The 19,442-nt window shown below is 51.0% G+C and overlaps 1 protein-coding gene across 2 annotated transcripts in view; it reads left to right on the forward strand.

The window, feature by feature from the left end:
- Positions 1–602: 602 nt before the first annotated feature.
- The window catches only part of TMOD1 (tropomodulin 1), an 87,175-nt gene continuing 68,335 nt past the window's right edge, over positions 603–19,442 (forward strand). For both annotated transcript variants that reach the window (XM_030293146.2, XM_030293145.1), the window contains exon 1: positions 603–673. The gene's annotated coding sequence lies outside the window, so the exon portion shown is untranslated. The remainder of the gene's footprint in view (positions 674–19,442) is intronic.

The raw sequence follows: 19,442 nt of genomic DNA on the forward strand, positions 1-19,442 counted from the left end.
ACTCCATTCCAAGTACAGAGAGAATGCATTCGACTCTTTTAGAACTATTTGTTCACAAAAGGATCGTTATTAAAGCTGCGGCTCCTGCCAGACCTGGCTGGGCTGCCGGTGAGATGGGACAGGTGGTTGCTGTAGTCAAAAGAGGTAAAGGTGCAACAGCTGGCTGGCAGGCTTTGCTCCATCCAAAGACCTGCCGGTTCTTACATCTCAGACGCCACAGGAATGAAAACCCACCCACTTAGTTCCAGATAACTCCACTGCTGCTTAAACTCCTTATGGTACAGCTGGGGAAATAGAGACTCAGACTCACGATTATCCACACCCCCCTGTCCAAGGAAGGATCCCAGCTTCCCGGCGGCCCGGCCCCTTTGCCCCGCGCTGCCCCCAGCGGGCGTCGCTCCCTGGCCGGGGACGGCGCGCGGAGGCCCGGCGCCCCCGAGCGGAGGGAGAGGGCGGCGGGCGGGGCGGGGCGCGGTGACAGCGCTGAGCCGGGCCCGCCCCTGACTCCCACCCCCGGAGCCCACAGCGCCCGCCCGCCCGCGGCCGCCCGGGAGCTCGTCCAGCCCCGCGCTCCGCTCGCTCGCCCGCCCGCCGCCCGCGCCCGTCCGCCTGCCGCCTGCGCTCGCCCCGTCGTCGCCCGCGCCCGCGCCCGCCCCGGCGGCTCCACGGCCCGGTAAGCCCCCCACCCGGCCCGGGGTACCCCTCGCCCTCGCGGGGCTCCCTGCCCCCGCGCCGGGGCCCCAGCCATATCTGGGCAAAATATTCAGCTGTCGCCGCCGCCGCCAAGAGGGACTGAGCGTGGCTCCCTCTATAAATAGCCGCCGCCTCGGGTTGCCTCCGGGGCTGGGGAGCCGGGGGTCTCGGGGTCCGGAGCCCCGCGCTCACGTCCGCGCCGCTAGGCTCCCCCGGCCCCAGCCAGAGCGCCCTCCTCTCAGGCCCTCGGCGCCGTGTCTGTAAACGACAGAAGGACCCTTGCGCGCTCGCAGAGAGGCGCGGGGGCCGGGGACCTGAAGGAGCGGCCGCCCCCGCCACCCACCAGCCGCTCGACTCCCGCGCGGCGGCGGGGCTCTGCGCCCGCGGATACTCTGCTGGGGACAGGTGCCCGCCTGAGCCCGGCACCGAGGCGTGGCCCTCCTCCGGCTGCCGAAAGTTTGGGGGTGGGAGTGGGACGTATGTGGTTGGTGGACGGGGAACCGGGGTTCGGGCTGCGCCTGTTTGAGGCAGGAAAAGTTTCCCAAACTGCGCGAGAGGACGCGGTTTAAAGCACCATGATACATACACGCATTTCGGGCCAAGGTAGAGCGGGCAAGCGCCTGGAGGCAGAAGCCGCCTCCCTGTCGCCAAGTCACACGATGGCCTTGGCGAGCCCCTGCCCTTCCCTGGGCCTCAGTTTCCCCATTTGTAGGGGCGGGGTTTGGTTCGGGAGCTGAAGCTAGGAGTCTTGGCGGTGAGAGCAGCAGGGCGCGCTCTTGACCGCTGGCGCTCCCCCACACCTGTTCATCGGCTCTGGCCTGGGACGCTGGGGCCAGAGCCTTGCACATCCGGAGGCATTGTGGAAAGAAACCGGACACTGTGGCAGTCCCTCTGACTCAGGCCTATACTGGGACCTATTAGGGTCCTCGGAATAGCCTGGGCCCTATACCTCCAGGAAGAGCGTCCCACGGTACTTACGGGCACCTCTGCTGGGGAGCAGCCATCACCCTCGCAAAACATCACGTGACTCAAACAGCTTTAGACCCAAAGAACTGGGCAGGACCAGAGGCTCCAGTCCAGCTGCTCCCTGGTCTCAGTTTCCCCACCTATACAGTGCCTATGAGACGAACTTGGAACCATGCCAAGCATCACACCCTCCCAGACCCCCAGCCGCTTCCTGATATACCTTACGGACCCTGCCCTTTGTCTCTGCCTTAACCCTCTCAGACTCTTAGAGATGACCTAGCCCAAGCTTTTCTCTATCCAGATCACAGAACCAGACCCTAACTCAGGTTCTGGGCTCTCAGAGGGAGCATCCCCCAAATCTTCATCTTTCTCCCTGTGATGGCATTTATTTTAACAAGGGCCGCAGAACCCCCTGCTCAAGGTCACATGCTGCTGGACACACCAGGAGGCCTGCAGTCTCCGCTAACCTTTCTCCTCTCTTTCCTGCCCCTTCTTGCTGCTCAGGCCGGTCTTGGGGATCTCTGAGCACCCCACCAATGCCCCCCAGTTCTTTGATCTGCTGTCCAGGACTTTCCCTTGCTCAGATGATAGCGCCCTCATTCTGAAATTTCATTTTTATGTCTACTTTCTATGATATATTTTCTCTAAACTCACCTCAGAGCCTCACTGATAAAGAAGTAAGGGGAAATGAAGACAAATAGAGTCTCATCAACTTGAGCCATAAAACAGGCAGAGTGAAAGCGAGCAATGTTGTCGTTTGGTGTATTTACTCCCTTTAATGAGCCAAACCTGCAAACACATTTTCGACCGTCTTGGCCCCTGAGTTGCTCCCAGCCTAAGTGGAAAGGCAGTGTCCTCTAAAAATAACCTCCACCCCACCTTATCAGAGCCTCACACCTTCTCCCTCATCCAGGGTACAGCTGCCTCCTGCTCCTGCCTTTCAGCAAAAATGCAAAAATGGGGAGTAGGTGGTGTCAGCTCTGAGTAACAGGAGGTGGACTGACCTGGAGGTTAGGACCCCTGGCTCCAACCCCAGCTCTGCGACCCATTTAGAGTGACCTTGGACTATGAGCGGGTGGGCGAGATGATCCCCAGTAGACCTGGAGTCAAGAGAGCTCAGAGGTTCCCTTGGAAGCCTTGCTAGCATGAGAAAAGTGGAGTGCCCGGGATGAAACTCAGGGGAACCCACCCCATGAAGAGGAGGGAAGGTGCAGGAGAAGGTGGTTTCCCAGGAGAGATGTCAGTTGCTGCCGAGAGACAGAGGGGGCTGGGGACTGGGAAGGGGCTACCAGGATTGGCAGGTGGTCCCGGGTGACTTTGGCCAGGGCATTGCAGACAGTTCAAAAATGGGAATCTGCCACTGCTTTACCGGGGCCAGTGACCCAGCCTGTCTGTCTGAGCCTCAGTTTCCTCCTCTGCCCAATAGGGATGATAATAGCACCTATTTCATATGGGTTGCTGTGGGGATTAAGTGGAGAGGATGCTGGGAAAGCCCTCACCAGTGCTTGGTACCTGCAATGATATTTCTAGGTTAGTGAGTGGAAGAGGCAGAGGCTAATGGGAGCTCAAAACGTGGGGACCGGGCCTGCCATTCCTGAGAGCCTGGCTGAGAAAGGAGGGGAGAGGAAAGGTAGTGGGAGCTGGAGACAGGCATGGGCAGCAGGCGGGTGCTTCTGGAATGAGGTTTGTAAGAAGAGGTGGAGAAGGACCCAGAAGAAGGGAAGAGGGTGAGAGGAGAATCTGAGGGGTGTGCATATGGGAGGACCAGGTCCTGCCTTAATCACCTGCTGAGCGTCAAGGGCTCTAGAATCGCATTCCTCTAGACTCAGGCTGAGCAAAGAAGTGAAGTTAATAAAATGAAGCCAGTCCTGGCTCAGACCCCTGTGTCCCCTTGGCAGACTTCATCTGCGAAGGAGGGTGTTGATGGGCCACGAAGGGTAGTTTGACTCTGCCCAGGAGGCTTGTGACCTTGGCTTGCTTATTTCTGAAATGACATCATCTATCGATGACTCCTGCTGAGTCCAGGAGTCATAATGGCCTTTTCCAGTCAATGTTTTGATTTTTTAGTCTTACTAATAGACCAGCCAGACTGCCAACATTTCCAAAGAGGCCAGTTCACTTTTCACATAAAGCCAGAACACCAAATAGATCAATTATTTGGCTACTCAGAGCCATTATCAGTTTAAAGCCACAGTCCTGTTTCTGTGGGGAAACATGAATCAGAGAGCATAATTCTGGGGCCATTTCCTCTCTCTTGTTTTGTTTTATAAAATCCTCCTTTGGTTAATTGTGGAAGGACCAGACTCTCTTTGCTCTTAATGATAGCGAGAGAATGAGCTCATCGAAGTCAACCTAGGACACGTCTGGGAGGTTTTCTTCAATGTTAGGAGGTGTTGCGTCCTTGCCTGATCTGAAAAACTAAACAAACTCAAGCATTTCTTCTGTGTCTCTTTTCTTGCATCCTTTTGTTTTTCTCTCAGAGGAAAACCGATCTGTGAAAGGCTGAAGTTACTGTGCGTGGGGAGGAAAAGGGGTGAGGCCAGCCCAGCCCATGCACCCATGTGTTCCCACCTCAAGCCATCTTCTCAGGGTCCCCAGCCTGAGCCACCACTCACCCTGGGGCTTCTAGGGCAGTGACTCCAGGGCCATTCCTGGAGGTGATTCTGGCGGGTGATGAGTTGCAGCGACAGGGGTGTTCGCCCTCCATGCCCCCGGAACTGAGGGAAGCAGCAAATGCCTCTTGGCATCACTCAGCCTCCTTAATGAACTCATCTTTTCCCATCCCTTAAATGGTGGTGCCACTCTCAACCCTACTCTCTTTCCACCCCACACCGTCCTATGATCCCATTTATTCCCATGGTCCAGGTACCCCCTACAGACTCACAATTCCCACATTCATGTGTCATGCTGGGACTGCTCTCCTCAGTTCAGGCATCTGTCACTCCTGCCAATTGGACAAAGCCAATAGGGCATCCCAAAGGCACGTCACACCCAACAGGCCTGATGCAAGCTCATCACCCTGTCCTCCTCCAGTGTCCCCCATCTTGGTTAACAGTAACACCATCCACCCAGGCACCGAGCCAGAGATCTCCTTTCTCTTTACCACCCCATTTGTTTTGTCAAGTCCTGTCAATCCTGCCTTCCTAAATATTCCTTCCATTCATTTCTGTCTCCATGAATGGAGTTGACAAGTACTCTAATCATGACCCCAATCGAGTATTTGCCATCTCTCCCCTGAGCTATTGTCAGAGCCTTGTAAAAGTCTTTCCACATCAAGCCTTTTCTTCTATGCTGCTGTTAGTAGATCTTTAGGAAATGTAGCTCTGACTGTGTTATCCCTCTCCCTTCAGGGACTCCTCATTTCCTACCAGGTTCCTTAGCAATGAACCCAGGACCATCAAAGGTCTAGCCCCAAGCTACTTCTCCAAAACCATCTCTTGGCACTCTTGCAAATTCTCCTTACCTTCTGGTCATGGTGCAGGCATCGTGCCTTCATGACTGTCTGTCTTTGGCCCTGCTGTTCATTCTGCCTGGAACGCTGTTCTCTCCCTTCCTAAGTTGGCAAACTTGTAATCATCCTTTAAAGCAAAGCTCTCCATTGCCTTATCTGTGTTCCCTCAGCCCCTAAATGGACCTCAGAGCACCAGCCATAGTGTGTCCTAAATGTAATCACCTGCTCACATTCTCATCTCTGACTGGACTGACAGCTTCTTGAAGATGGTTTATGGCTCCTTTGTTTCTCCTTTACCAGTGTTCCAGAGCTCAGAACTTGGCATAGTGTAGGTATTTCGTGTGATGATAAATGACTGACCATTGAATGGATGAATGAGGAAACAGGTATGCCAATGAAAGCCCAATGATGGCCATGACAATCACAAACCATCAACCGGCATCTACAACATGTTTTCCCACAGAACCATCAGCTCCGTGGCGGCAGAAACCACACCTGTTCTGCTCCCCCTCTCACTCTGCAGCCCCTGTCAGCCCCATCGCAATAAATAGAATGAATCCATGATCTTGTTTGAAACTCAGGAATCCTGTAAGGGAGGAAGGGCAGGTATTATTAACCCCCTTTTGTTGATAGGACAGTGAACCCAAGTAGCAATTGTTCCAGGTCATCCGATTGGGGTGCGTATTCCAGAAAAACCCAAGTGCTTTCCAGGGTTTGGGAAGCTTGAGAAGTGAAAGTCCTTGCACTCTATCCTAGGGCCTCTCTAGCATTTGAATCATTTGGGATCTTATTAAAATGCAGACTCTGGCTCAGTAAGCCTGGGAAGGGTTCTAAGATACGGAATTTCTTATTAGCTCCTTGTTTCTAATAAGCTCTAATCATTTTATTAAGCAATAGGCTTAATTCCTAATAAGCTCTAATGAACACCTAATAGTGTGAAGCTTGTCCTGTACACACAGACCACCACACTTTGAGCACCAAGGTGAGGGCTAGTTACCTTGGCCATTGCATTAAGACATTGTTTTTATTAAGATCTACAAATGAATTCATTTAGGCCCTGACTCGAAATACAGGGCTCTTTCTGGGTTTTTTTGTTTGTTTGTTTTTTAATGGAGCCCGCACAGGACACACAGATGGAGCCTGATGGGACAGTTGGTAGGGGCACAGGACATGGTGGAGCACGTGGTGGGAGGGGGGAACAGGACAGGCAGGTGGCAGGGACTCTGGTGCTGGGGCATGTGGCCGCACTGTTGCTGGTGAGATAGGCCCCCAGCCTTGGCCTGCTGCTGGAAGGGTCGGGCTGAGCAGCGGTGGGTTATTTCCATCTTCTGCTACCTTCCCTCCTTCTCCTTTGCATTCTAGAGAAATTTAGGCCCAGGCAGGGCTTTTAAGTCCCTACTGCCCAGCTCTCGGCCAGCCTGGAACCTCTTCTCAGACTCCTGTGTCCCCTTGCCTTTTCAGGGCGCACTGCTTACAGGTGTGGTATCTGTGAGCACAGGGTGAATGCTCCAGGTGCTGCAGTGGGGACCCAGATGCCGCCCTGAAAACCACTCAGAAGAAGGGTGCCTGGGTGGCTCAGTTGGTTAAGTGTCCAACTTTGGTGCAGGTCATGACGTCTCGGTTTGTGAGTTCGAGCCCCAAGTCAGGCTCTGTGCTGAGAGCTCAGAGCCTGGAGCCTGCTTCGGATTCTGTGTCTCCCTCTCTCTCTCTGCCCCTCCCTCATTCGCACTCTGTCTCTCTTTCTCAAAAATAAATAAATGTTAAAAAATAAAAAAAAAAAAAACTACTCAGAAGATAAGGGTGAGGGGAGCCCTGAAGAGGGACTCCTTCCTTGCAAACCCAGGAAGATTTAAAAAGTCAGATTGGATGACAACATCGTATGCATTTGTTTATGGTTTTCTACTGCATTCCATTTACACCATTAAAAGGGTTGAGATGGCTTAAAATAAACCTGCACAGGCAACATAACTGGTAAGAACAGAAGTTTTAAAAAGACAGGGCAGGCTTGAAAATCAGGATCGTGAAACGATGAGAATCTGATGGGACCCGAGGGCCTTGTTCCAGCAGAATGAATGCACTCGTGCCCCATAGTTTGCCTGTCACCTCAGCGAGCCGCTGGGTTCCCTTGAGGGCCACTTGGAAGCCCAGGTTAAGAATGCCCAACACAGAATAAGGAGAGGAAATTCAGCCAACTTCTTGGCTGAGATGGCAACTGTTTGTGAACACCCAAGTCAGCTCTGGGATGAATCACGACAGCCAAGGGGGGAGGGAGACGAGATGAACTGGGGGACGGTTGGTGTCTGATGAAAAGAACGCCAGCCTTTCAGGAGAGAGAATGGGGTCTTCTGAGAGTGTATGTCTTCTCAGAGTGTATGTCACATTGGAATACTCAGTGGAAGGCAGTTTAGCATAGTGCTTACGAATATGGAGTCTGGGGGCACCTGGGTAGCTGAGTCTGTTAAGCATCCAACTCTTGATTTCAGCTCAGGTCATGATCTCACAGTTCATGAGTTCAAGCCCCGCATCAGGCTCTGTGTTGACAATGCAGAGCCTGCTTAGGATGCTTTCCCTCCCTCTCTCTGCCTCTCTCTCTCTCTGTTTCTCAAAGTAAATACATAAACTTAAAAAAAAACACATAGACTCTGGAGACCCCCTCCCTAGGCTCAAATCAAAGTTCTGCCTGTTACTGGCTATGTAAATTCAGGTAATTTTAAATGCTCTGTACCTCAGTTTCTCTTTTTGTAAAGGGAGTTGTTGTGGAGACTAAATTAGTTATTATATGTGAACATTTAAGACAGTACCTGGGATATTGTTAGCATTACACAAGTGTGAGCTATTATGGGAAAGCAGCATGGAGTAGTGATGATGAATATAGTCCGATTGAATCTTGTCTGGATTCAAATCCGGGCTCTACTACTTACTAGCTCTGTGCCCTTGGTCACTGTATTAAGTTACATAGTGTCCCCCCAAAATCACATCCACCTGGAACCTCAGAATGTGACCTTATATGGAAATAGGGTCCTTGCAGATGTATTTAGTTAAGATGAGGCCTTACTGGGTTAGGGTGGGCGCTAAATCCAATGACTGGTGTCTTCATAAGATGAGGAGTGGACATACACAGGGAAGGAGGGTCTGTGACGGCAGAGTCAGTGATGTAGGTACACGCCTAGGAATGCCAAGGGATATTGGCATCACCAGAAGCTAGGAGAGAGGCATGGGACAACATATTCTCCTTCCGAGCCTCCAAAAGGAACCAGCCCTGCTGACACTTGATTCCCAATTTTTGACATCCTGAGTTGCAACAGAGTAAATTTATGCTGTTTTAAGCCATCCAGTTTGTGGTCATTTGTTTGGCAGCCCTGGGAAATTAATACAGCCAGATTACTGCAGTTTCGTTTCTTCATCTGTAAAACGGGGATTAAAAAGTACCTGCTTCACAGTTATTAAGATTGCACGACATGATCTATATAAAGAGCTTATCACCGCAGTATGCAGTATGTACAGAATAGCACTTGCTATTATAAGGTACAGTGACGTAGCGGGCAGTAATAGCCCCGAGGGTGGGTTAACAGCATTCCACTGTTTGTCTGCATTAGAACTTGTGTAGCCGATGCCCCATGGATGAACTTTCATGTGGTTCCCAGTGTTTTGCTAATACAGATAATAATCAGATGGTTTGTACACGTATCTTTGTACAAGTCAGGGAGTCAACGAGTGGGATGAATTCCTAGAAGTGGACTTGCTGAGTCAAAGGGCGTGTGCAGTTGGGTAGATAGGACTTAACTTGCCTTGAAGGAGGGTAAACCAATGTGTGCTTCTGTTGTATGTGACAGTGCCCATCTCCCCCACGTCTTGTGAACACTGGGAATTCTCGGGCCTTTGCATCTTTGTCGGTGTGATAGATGAGAACTGATGGCTCGCTTCTCAATTTACCTTTACGTGATTACGAGTGAGCTTTTTAGCCATTTGTATTTTTATGTGAATTGCCTGTTCCTTTCCTCATTCTACATTTTCACTGGACTGGTTTTGTGTTTGTTTCTGGTTTGGTTTAGTGTTTTGGTAAGACTCTGCTAAATAAATTATCCCTTTGTTCAATGTGCAGCAAATAATTCCCCCATTTGCCTTTTGGCGTTGTTCATGCTAATTTTCATATTGGTTTTTCAGTAAATACAAAGACGAGCTTCATAAGCTTACGTTAACACCTGCTGTGAGGTAAGGTGACAAGCTGTGTTTGTAAAATGGAGAGTGAGGAGAGGAGTGAAGTCCACAGGCTTCTAATTTTTATTCTACCAGTGCTTTTGCTTTCTGGCTGTCAAAGCCAGTAATAATGCTAGGCATTCACTCATTTACTTAACAAACCTGCCGTCAGCACCTGAGAGGTGCAGGCTTCCTGTTGGACGGTGGGGGAGAGACAGGCTTGCCCTCAAGTAGCTTCCAGTCTTGGGGGCAGAGGGTGCAGTAAGACGATGTTCCCGATGGCCTCTCCCATTTGTATGAAGGTATTTGTCTTGCCTGACCCTTTCCAACTGGGAGAAAGATGACCTGGAAGAGGCTGGGCCCGGTGAGAACTCACGGTGGCTCAAACCAGGGACGTTGCAGCGAGGTGGGGAGAAGGAGCCACCGAGCAGACTATGACATGGTCTGTAAGCCGACTATGGTCGGGACATGGTGTCAGAGCCCTTTCCTGGAACCCTGTTGCTTACAGTGATTTGTGAGGTGACTCAGACACTGATGACCTCAAGAGACGCAAAATGAAATACACCCTGGTGCATGTACACACATGCACGTGGCCTTTCTAATTCAAACCATTGGCCAATTTTGACTGACATGTAGACCTTTGAAGCCCACTGTGTCCTGGGACGGGGCTCGTAGCAACTGCAGAAAGAGGCAAAGTCAAACACTGTGTTTAGTTTCCCTGCTTTTTCAGCAGGTGCTTTCCTGTATGACTAAGAGGATGAGATCAGCTGGGGAAAATAAAAGCAAACAGGCCAAAAAAACAAGTCTTTTAAAGATAGCTGGTCTCTGAGTCCCCATCCTCCCCACCCAATGGCCCCGAGCATCTTTCATAATAGAATCAAGCCTTAAATCTCATCTTTCAACTCCCCCAACCACCACCATCAATCGGGATCTCAGCCGTCTCTGGAAGGCCTCATCTGGGACTGTGTCATCCCTGCTCACGTGCCTGTTGTAACCCTCCCCACCAGCTCCAGAATCAGCCCAGAGTATCTTTGTGCATTTTTTTACTGTTAGAAAGTTCCTTACGCAGACTGTAAATCCACGTCCTGGTCATCTCGGTAATCTATGTCTTCTGCCTGCTGGGGACCCACAGACCACATCTGTTGCTCCTTCCCTGTCAGTGCCCTGCAGGTTTGAAGAGTATGACCGTGTCTCCCAGGGTCCTTCAACTGTTCTTCACATGGTCCCCCTGCTCCCCTTCTCTGGACTTAGCGCCACTCGTGAGAGAAGGTCCAGTTCACAAAAGAGGTCACTCACATGGCCAATAAACGCATGAAATGTACTCAGCATCATTAGCGATCAGGGAAGTGCACAATGGGGTACGACTACCACCCACCGCCGTGGCTAAAATGAAAAGTACTGACCATAGCAAGAGATGACGAGTTTGCAGAGCAACTGGAACTCTCATACATCACTTGTGGAAATGTAAAATTGTGCAATCACTTTGGGAGAAACTGTTTGACAATGTCTACTGAAACTAAATGTACTCTTACTCCGTGAGCTAGCAATTCTACTCCAGGGATGTACCCAAGAGAAATAAGAGATTGTTTCTACCGAAGACATTTGTAGCCCTATTTATAGTTACCAAATACTAGAAATAATTTAAATGTTCATTAGCAGTAGAGTAGATAAATAAATTATATAGTTTATTTAATGGAATACTATCTCCATCAGTGGAAAAGAATGAACTGCTGCTAACACACAACACAGATGAATCTCACAGATGAAATGTTGAGTGAAAGAAGCCAGACACTGGTGCCCGGGGTGGCTCAGTCGGTTAAGCGTCAGGCTCTTGGTTTCGGCTCAGGACTTGATCTCAAGGTTTGTGAGATCAAGCCCTGCATTGGGCTCTGTGCTGACAGTGTGGAGCCTGCTAGGGATTCTCTCTCTCCCTCTCTCTCTCTGCCCCTCCCCTGCTCTCTGTCTCTCAAAAAATAAATAGACCAAAAAAAAAAAAAAAAAAAGGAAGAAGAAGAAGACAGACACAAGAACATACTCACTGTGGGTTTTCATTTACATGATGTTCAAAAGCAGTTAAAGCTAATCTGTGGTTGTAAAAGTCACAGTAGTAGTTACCTTTGAGGGAGATGGATGGGAGGAAGTATAAGAGCATTCTCGTGTGCTGGAAATGTCCTGTGTCTTCATCTGAGTGGTGTTTACACAGGTGTAGACGTGGAAAATTCAGGGAGCTATACTCTCAAGACTTACACACTTGACTGTATATAAAACCAATGCCTTAAGAAAAAAAGAAAAAAGTACCCCCCCCCAAGTGAAAGAGTGGGGGCCCAGAGCTGAGTTCCCACAGGAGGCCAAGCAAAACCATCATTGCCTTGCTTTGGTCACTGTCCTTTGATTAATGCAACTGAGATCCCACCATGATTTGGGAGGCCCCACACTGTTGACTTACCCTGGGTCAACAGTCATTTGAGAACCACTAAGTCTTTCTCGTGGCTGCTCAGCTATGTCCACCGACCTAGTGCTTACGGGGTTGGCTTGCTGGGCCCCAGGCATTGTGGCACTGGGAAGAGGGGAAGGAAACCAGGAATCTGAACTGCATCATCCTTTATCTCATTTCCTCTGTATAGCACCCCTTGTGAGGTGAATGTTGTGCCTTCACTTTAAAAACAAATCCGTGAATCTCAGAGCAAGGCAGGGGTTTTAGTCTGCATGACCCATAGTCCAAGCTTTGCCTTTCACTAGACTGACCAGAGAGGAGGCCTCATCTGTAAAGCGGGGCTCATGGCCTAGCTTGTAGCCCCTAGTGGTGGAGGAAGAGACCATGTGTGTGACACCACCCCAGGAATTTCTGTGTGAGTGTTATCGTCCCAACTTAATGATAATTTTCTTGAGGGCCAGGAAATAACAATTTCTGTCTGTGCCACAAAGGGGCACCATGTCCTGCCCATACTAGGTTCTCAGTAAATAAGTGAATTGGGTTGTAGAAACTCAGCTCCAGAGAGGTATAGCAGCTTGCCCAAGGTCACACTGCAAGTCCTTAACCAATAGGACTTGTAACCAGATCCCCTGACTCCCATCCAGATGCTCCTTCTGCCGTTGTACAGTGGCCCCAGCTTCCTGTGGACCTCAGGGACTGGAGATTCTCATGGGTTGGAAGCTACTAAGGAGGAAGGAAAGGCCCGGCCCAGGGAAGACAAGGCCGAGTCTGGCCCTGGGGCCTTCAGGGTGTGTGTCCTGGGAAGCGGGCTGGGAACAGGTTGTAGGCTATGCACTTACTCTCTTGAAATTCTTAAATTTATCTTTGGATTTGGATTTTTACGTGAAGTCCCATGGCCAACAGAGCATACGCCAGGGCTGGGAGCCTTGGCCCACACGAGGTCCCACCTCCTGCTGCCTCTCTGCTTCCTGGGGACAGGTTCTTAGACTCCAGCTGCCTCACCTCCTGGTGCCCCCAGATCCCGCCAGCCTCCCCCTACTCCCCCTGCCCAGCTACCACTGGGGATCTCTAGTGCCTTCAGCTGGCAATTCTGCAGGACAAGGCTCTTGTCCACCCCGGGTCCAGGCACCTAGTGTCCTAACACAGAGGTCGGATGCCCTCAGATAGCCCATTTCTGTGTGTTGGGGCAGCGGCCCAACTGTGGGAAGGGGAGATGCCTGGCTCAACTGTCTGGCCCCTCATCAGGGCAGGGTGTGTGTGTCCTGCTTCGGGCGGGGGAGGGAATTGGCAGCTAGTGGACTTGGTGTGCCCGCTTTTTGTGTCACAGCACATGGGCACCTGTGTGATCAAGACATTGAATAATAAGAAAACACTATGACAGATCAAAAGCGAAGCTATGAGAAAAAAACAAAGCTTTGTATCTTGGTACCTTTAATGGCACTTTTTCCCTGATTTTGAACAGAGGACCTTACAGTCTTATTTTACACCGGACCCAGACCCAGCAAATTCGGGAGCCAGTCCTGCCTGGGAGGATCTCACGGCAGGGCAGGGTGAGGGGTTAGGCGTCATGCAGGCGCTCCCTGGGGAAGCAAGATGGCAGGGGATGTGGGCCTCAGAGGCTGCTCTCTGACTGGATCTCATCACAGGTGACAGCATGCCCCAAGGCACTCACTTCTTGCCCTGCAGGGGACACAGAACTGCAGGCATGAAGTGGCTGAGGTTTTATGAGCTGCAGAGGTCTCTGCATATTGCGTGGTTATTGGCGTGATTATTGCATCCCATTCTACGACCCTCTTTTAAACCTAACCATTGAAGAAATTAAACCCCCCACAGCTTCCATTACCTGCTGGTCGACCCCACCACACCCTACCTGGCAGTCCCCACCCCGCACCGATTGAGGGTTGGTTGGCTTTCTCCCCTTGTGGGTCACTGGCCTGGGATGGAATTCGCTTGTCCCCAGGCCTGTATCCCTGACTGACCTGCACTGATGGCACCCTCACCCTGAGCCGGGTCACAGCTGCATGCTGAGATGCAGAGCTGGTCAGAGAGTGCTCCTCCCCCCATCCAGGTCCCAGCCAGCAGGGGGTGGGGGGGGGAGTTGAGGGGTGTGGGAGCACAGAGTTCCCCCGCTAGGCAGGGCGGCACTGCTTCCTCAGTGCAGGGAGAGGCCAGCTACTCTAGTAATGAGGGAGGGGATGCTCTGCTCTCTGGAGAGGCTGTGCCTCTAGGACTTAGCAGGGCTTCCAAGAGCGTGGAGGCCGGGAGAGGCTACTCCAGGCTGAGAGGACATCCCGGAGGCCTGAAATGTCAGGGGTGCCTGGGGTGAGTGGTCTGGCAGAACCAGAAAGGGAAGGCCTGGGCTGGATCAAAAGCGGAGGAGGCCCACAGGCCACCAGCTCTCCCATGGCCTCGAAGTCCAGGCCAGAGTTTGCTATCTGTCATCATAATGGGGGCTACTGAAGGTGGCTTTCAGCTCGGGAGCAGCATCACATCTGCTTTTCATAAAGATCATTTAGAGGCTGAGTTGGGTGTGGACGGGAAAGTAGGGGAACTGAGGCAGGGAGACAGGCTTGGGGGGCCGTGGTGATAGCATAGATTTAAAAAAGGCAAGCCCCATAGGAAGGGAGAGAGGGGACAGACAGGATGTGAGAGAGGTAGGCTTCTAGTCACAAAGGACAACTAGAGTATGACTCCAATTGGGTGAAGTACCTGGAGTAGTCACATTCCTCAGGACAGAAATAGGGTGGTGGCTGCCAGGGCCTGGGGCGGACCGGAGGGCAGAATGAGGAGTTTGTGCTTAACGGGGACGGTTTCAGTTTGGGAAGATGTGCGTGTTCTGGAGCTGGACGGTGGTGATGGTGCACAGTGTGGCTGTGCTTAACTGTTTACTTAAAATAGGTTAAAATGGTAACCTATTTATGGTTAACACGTTTTATGTTATGTGCATTTTATCACAATTTCAAAAAAAATGTAATGTGTAAAAAATAAGAGAGGAAAAGGGAGAGGCCGGCAGGCATGGGGACTTCCCAGAGTGAGGGGAGTGGGAAGGGAGTGTGCAGGCTGCCCCCCCCCCCAGCTGGCCTGGGTGACTGACAGGCTGCACAGGTGCAGGTGTGGTCCCCCAGGAGAGGAGAGGGTGGTGGTGGTGAGGCAGGGGGCTCCAGAAGTGCCTGGCAGGAGCCTGGGCTGCAGAGACTGGCTGAGAGTCATCAGCTTATCGCTGGTAACCGACCCCACACAGGAGAAGATGAGAAGCCCCAGGGGAAGCATGAGACGTGAGAAGGCAGAACCCCTGGGATGGGTGGGCCGAGGAGAAGGCCTCATCAGGGAGACTGAGAAGCAGGGGCAGAAAGGAAGGAGGGAAACTGAGAGTAGAGTCTGAGCTCTTGCTCTTGTGCAACTACAAAAAGAAGGGTTCATTCAAGACGCCTGAGTGCAGTGAGGGGAGTGTGTGGGAGAGAGGGTGGTCCTCCAAAGGATTGTGGGAGGATCGGGGGGGGGGGGTGGGTCTCATGGGAATCCAGCATGAGCTACAGCAATCCAGGCCTGAGGGAGCCGGGCACTTTCGGGGACACGGCGTTCTCCACCTCTCTCTCAGCCCTGTGAATTCACCCTCCTCTGAGGACTCTTACTCCCCAAATGTCTCTTCCCTCATGGCCTCAGCTTCCATGTGCTCATGGTGGTGTCCTCTCCTCACCCGCAGCTTCCCCTGCCACCTGCCTCACTTTCTCCTTATGTCCCAGTTGAGTGCTGTTGCGGCTTGGATTGTATCCTCCCAAAACTCACACCTGTGAATAGGACATTATTTGGAAATAGGGTCTTTGCTGATGATCAAGTTGACATAAGGACATGAGGTCAGGTCCGAATCCAATATGATTGGTGTTCTCATATCAAGGGAACATGTGGACACAGACATGTACAGAACAGGGAGACCGTCCTCAAGGCTAGGAATGCCTGAGGCTCCCAGAGCTAGGGGAGAGACATGGAATGGATACTCCCACAGAGCCTTCAGAAGGAGCCATCCCTGCCAACACCTAGATTTTGAATTTTTAGCCTTCAGAACAGGGAGATAAACATTTCTGTTATTTAAGCCAGTCAGTTTGTGGTACTTTGTTAAGACAATGCCAGGAATTTGGGGCGCCTGGGTGGCGCAGTCGGTTAAGCGTCCGACTTCAGCCAGGTCACGATCTCGCGGTCCGTGAGTTCGAGCCCCGCGTCGGGCTCTGGGCTGATGGCTCAGAGCCTGGAGCCTGTTTCCGATTCTGTGTCTCCCTCTCTCTGCCCCTCCCCCGTTCATGCTCTGTCTCTCTCTGTCCCAAAAATAAATAAACGTTGAAAAAAAAAATAAAAAAAAAAAAAAAGACAATGCCAGGAATTAATACAAATGACAGGAAATAAAAGCTCATTCACCCAACTCATCTTCTTCTTTTTTGTTCCAACCCACCTCATGGGTCATTGACTAGCCAATCAGTTTGTTGCCCTTGAGACAGGCACCCACTTTGTCCAATCAGCTGAGGTGAGGTGTCACATGATATAAAGCATGGCTGCCCCAGAGTGCCTCATGAAGGAGGGCAGTGGAATCAGCTCTCTCAAGAGGAACAGGGGACCTCTCAGGTGCTTGTGTCCCTGAGGCCAAGGGGAGAGAGAGGTGCAGGCTTCAGTGATGAGGGATAGTGGCTTAAAATCTCTTTGATCAAAGTGTCTTCCAAAAGAGAAGGACATGAAAAGATGGGGTGTGAAGACTCAACTTTGTAAATCACCCTTTCTTCACCCATCATCAAGATGTTCACTGTGGCTGGAACAAGAAGACAGTATAACTGGAAAATATTCCTCTGAACTTGAGGCCCCGCCCTCCTGACCTCAGGGAAGTGCAGTCCATAAATCAAGATCCTGCTCCAGCGCCTCTTTCCAGAGTTTTCCCACGGGGACGGATGCTGGAAAAGCCATTAGCAGAAGTGACTGGACCCACTTCCCATGAAAGATTTAAAAGTGCATTTGGTACTCCAGGAACTTCCCCGCCTCAGAGCTTTCATTTCTGACGCTTCCTGATGGATGGCCTCAGCCCTTGACCCACTATTTTTCTACTCTCCAACCTGCTTAGTTGTATTTCCTGGCACAGCTTGTAAAGTCTATTTTTTCATGTGGAGCAGTGGTTTAAGGCTTCTGCCATTGAGAAGCGGGGTGTCCAGATGTGCTGCCAGAGTACTATGTACACTAGATTTGGAAGAATTAAGTTTTTCAATGTGTTTTAAGTTTATTGAGCTGCCCTTTTATTTTTCTCACTGACTCTTACTGAGGATTCAATTTATAAAGCAGGTAACAGAGGTGCTTCAGGTGGGCCATTCTGGGGGCTTCATCACCCCCCTTCCTGCCGGCCCCTCCCCTCTTGGGTTCCCAGTCCTCTGAGACCTGGTCCCATCTTTCCGTTTTAAAGATGGGAAAACAGGGGCGCCTGGGTGGCGCAGTCGGTTAAGCGTCCGACTTCAGCCAGGTCACGATCTCGCGGTCCGTGAGTTCGAGCCCCGCGTCGGGCTCTGGGCTGATGGCTCAGAGCCTGGAGCCTGTTTCCGATTCTGTGTCTCCCTCTCTCTCTGCCCCTCCCCCGTTCATGCTCTGTCTCTCTCTGTCCCAAAAATAAATAAACGTTGAAAAAAAAAATTTTTAAAAAAAATAAATAAATAAAGATGGGAAAACAAAGGATCCAAGAAGAGAAGGGACTTGCCCAAAGGCCCAAGGGCACTAGACCCAAACCCAGATGGGCTCATTCTCTACTAGCACACTTACCGGGCACAGGGCTAGGCAATCGGGACATTAAGACAAATAAGACATATGTCATTATCTTAGGGGAGTTACAGTTTGATGACAGTGCATGGGGGAGGAGGAGGGGGATGGGAAGGTGACCCCGGCAGGAGCGGCAGGGACAGCAGCAGCCTCATAATAATGACTAGTATGCTGAGCCTGCATTGACCACACAGCAGTCCCAGACTTTGCACCTTCTCTGCTTGTGTCCGCTTAATCCTCACACCCTGTGGAGTGAACGAGTACGGTTACCCTCTCACTGTACAGAGTGATGGTCAACTTTTTATTTTAGTAGCTGAATCCCTTCTTTAAGGGAAGTCTGATATGGAGCCCCAAATAAATCAGGCAAAACCAGGGTGAGCCCCCTCACTTAGCCTTTCCTACTTAACCCCCGGCAGGGGCCCTGGAGGAGCCTGAGCTCTCCCTGAACACAGTTTAAAGACCGCCCATCTGATCCAGTGTTTGGATGTCTCCAAGAGGGATAGGTTACCAGCAGAATTTCCCAGTCTGCAGTCCGCTTATGCTCATTTTACAGATGAGCAAACAGAGACCCAGAGGAAGGGAGGAAGGAACTCAGCAAGGGTCACCTGGGGAGTTAGCGCCACAACTAGGACTGCAACCAGAGTCTTATGAATCTCAGCCCTTTGTCCATCAGTAATATCTCTTTTATTAGGAAATGGAGGCCTTTTATTAACAGCTAGAAATACCATCTCTTCCAGCCGTATTTTAAAGCGGAGCTTACAGTGGGCTCTGTGAACGTGGTTTTCCCCTCCCTCTTACCCTGCCCTTCCCCACCTCCAGCTCCCCACATCACTGACATTAGGAGGAGAAACTTGCTTTGAAGAAGCCATTTCTGGGAGCCAAGTAGGTGAGTGTGGCTTGAAGCTGACAGCTGCATGGTTTACCTTAGGAGTCCTCTGTTCCTCTCAGCTTATTTCATGTAATGCCTCATCACCCCGTAATATTCACAGGACACTTGACATTAGAAAGGGCCTTTAAGTCCTCTGAGAAAGGATGTTGAATTCAACAGCACCTTGGAGTGTGCAAGTGGAACATCACCTTCCCTTCCCTGTGTGCACTAAGAGGGAGGCTCCTTCAGGAAAGTTAATGATTGCACCCCGCAGGGTGGCCTCTCTGGAGGTGGCCTGCCACCCAACCCGTCCCTCTTCAGCGGGCCCCATGGTCGCCACCTACTTCTCTCTTCTGGCTCCTTCATGGCTCCTTTTCCTACTCTCCCTTGTCCTGACTCATCCCTTCTCCAGGCTCCATCCATGACTTTTTTCTAAGGATTATAGTGCATATCATCTAGGAAATGGGTCAGCTGGCAAACTGGGAAGCTCCCAGGGTCCCAAACTTGTCCCAGCTCATCCTGTCCCCAAGTCCCTTCTTGTGTGAGTCTGAGTGGCCCAGAGGTGAGGCTAGGGCTGTTACCCAAACTTTGTTTCATGGGATCCCAATCCCAGGAGCAGTTCCTCAGACACATGGTTTCATGGTCAAAGACCAGGAAAATTCTGCTTATAACCTGTTTCTCCTGGAGACACCCAATGTGTGGAAGCATACCAAAATTTCTGAGAAATCCTGTGGTCTCAAATCCTGTGGAACTTTGTATGACACAAAATCTGTTTCAGAGCCAAAAAAAAAACGTGTTTTGCAGCTAGTTCAAAGGTGTCTCTGTGAGTTAGTTCTGGAAGCCTCTGAACCCTTCACTAGGGTCCCTTTCAGCCATAGATCCTCTCCTGGCTCCACTCAAGAAAAGCCAAATTAGGTTATTCTCTGAGAACATTCACGAAGGTTTTTTTTTTCCATCTATACCAGAGCATTGTCAGCTGCTTGTGCTTTCTTTGGAAGTAAATAGAAATGAATCAAGGGGGACCCATTTATGGTCTGAACATTGCATTGGGG

The sequence above is a fragment of the Lynx canadensis genome, chromosome D4, assembly GCF_007474595.2.
Source record: "Lynx canadensis isolate LIC74 chromosome D4, mLynCan4.pri.v2, whole genome shotgun sequence".
In the NCBI taxonomy this organism is placed as follows: Eukaryota; Metazoa; Chordata; class Mammalia; order Carnivora; family Felidae; genus Lynx; species Lynx canadensis.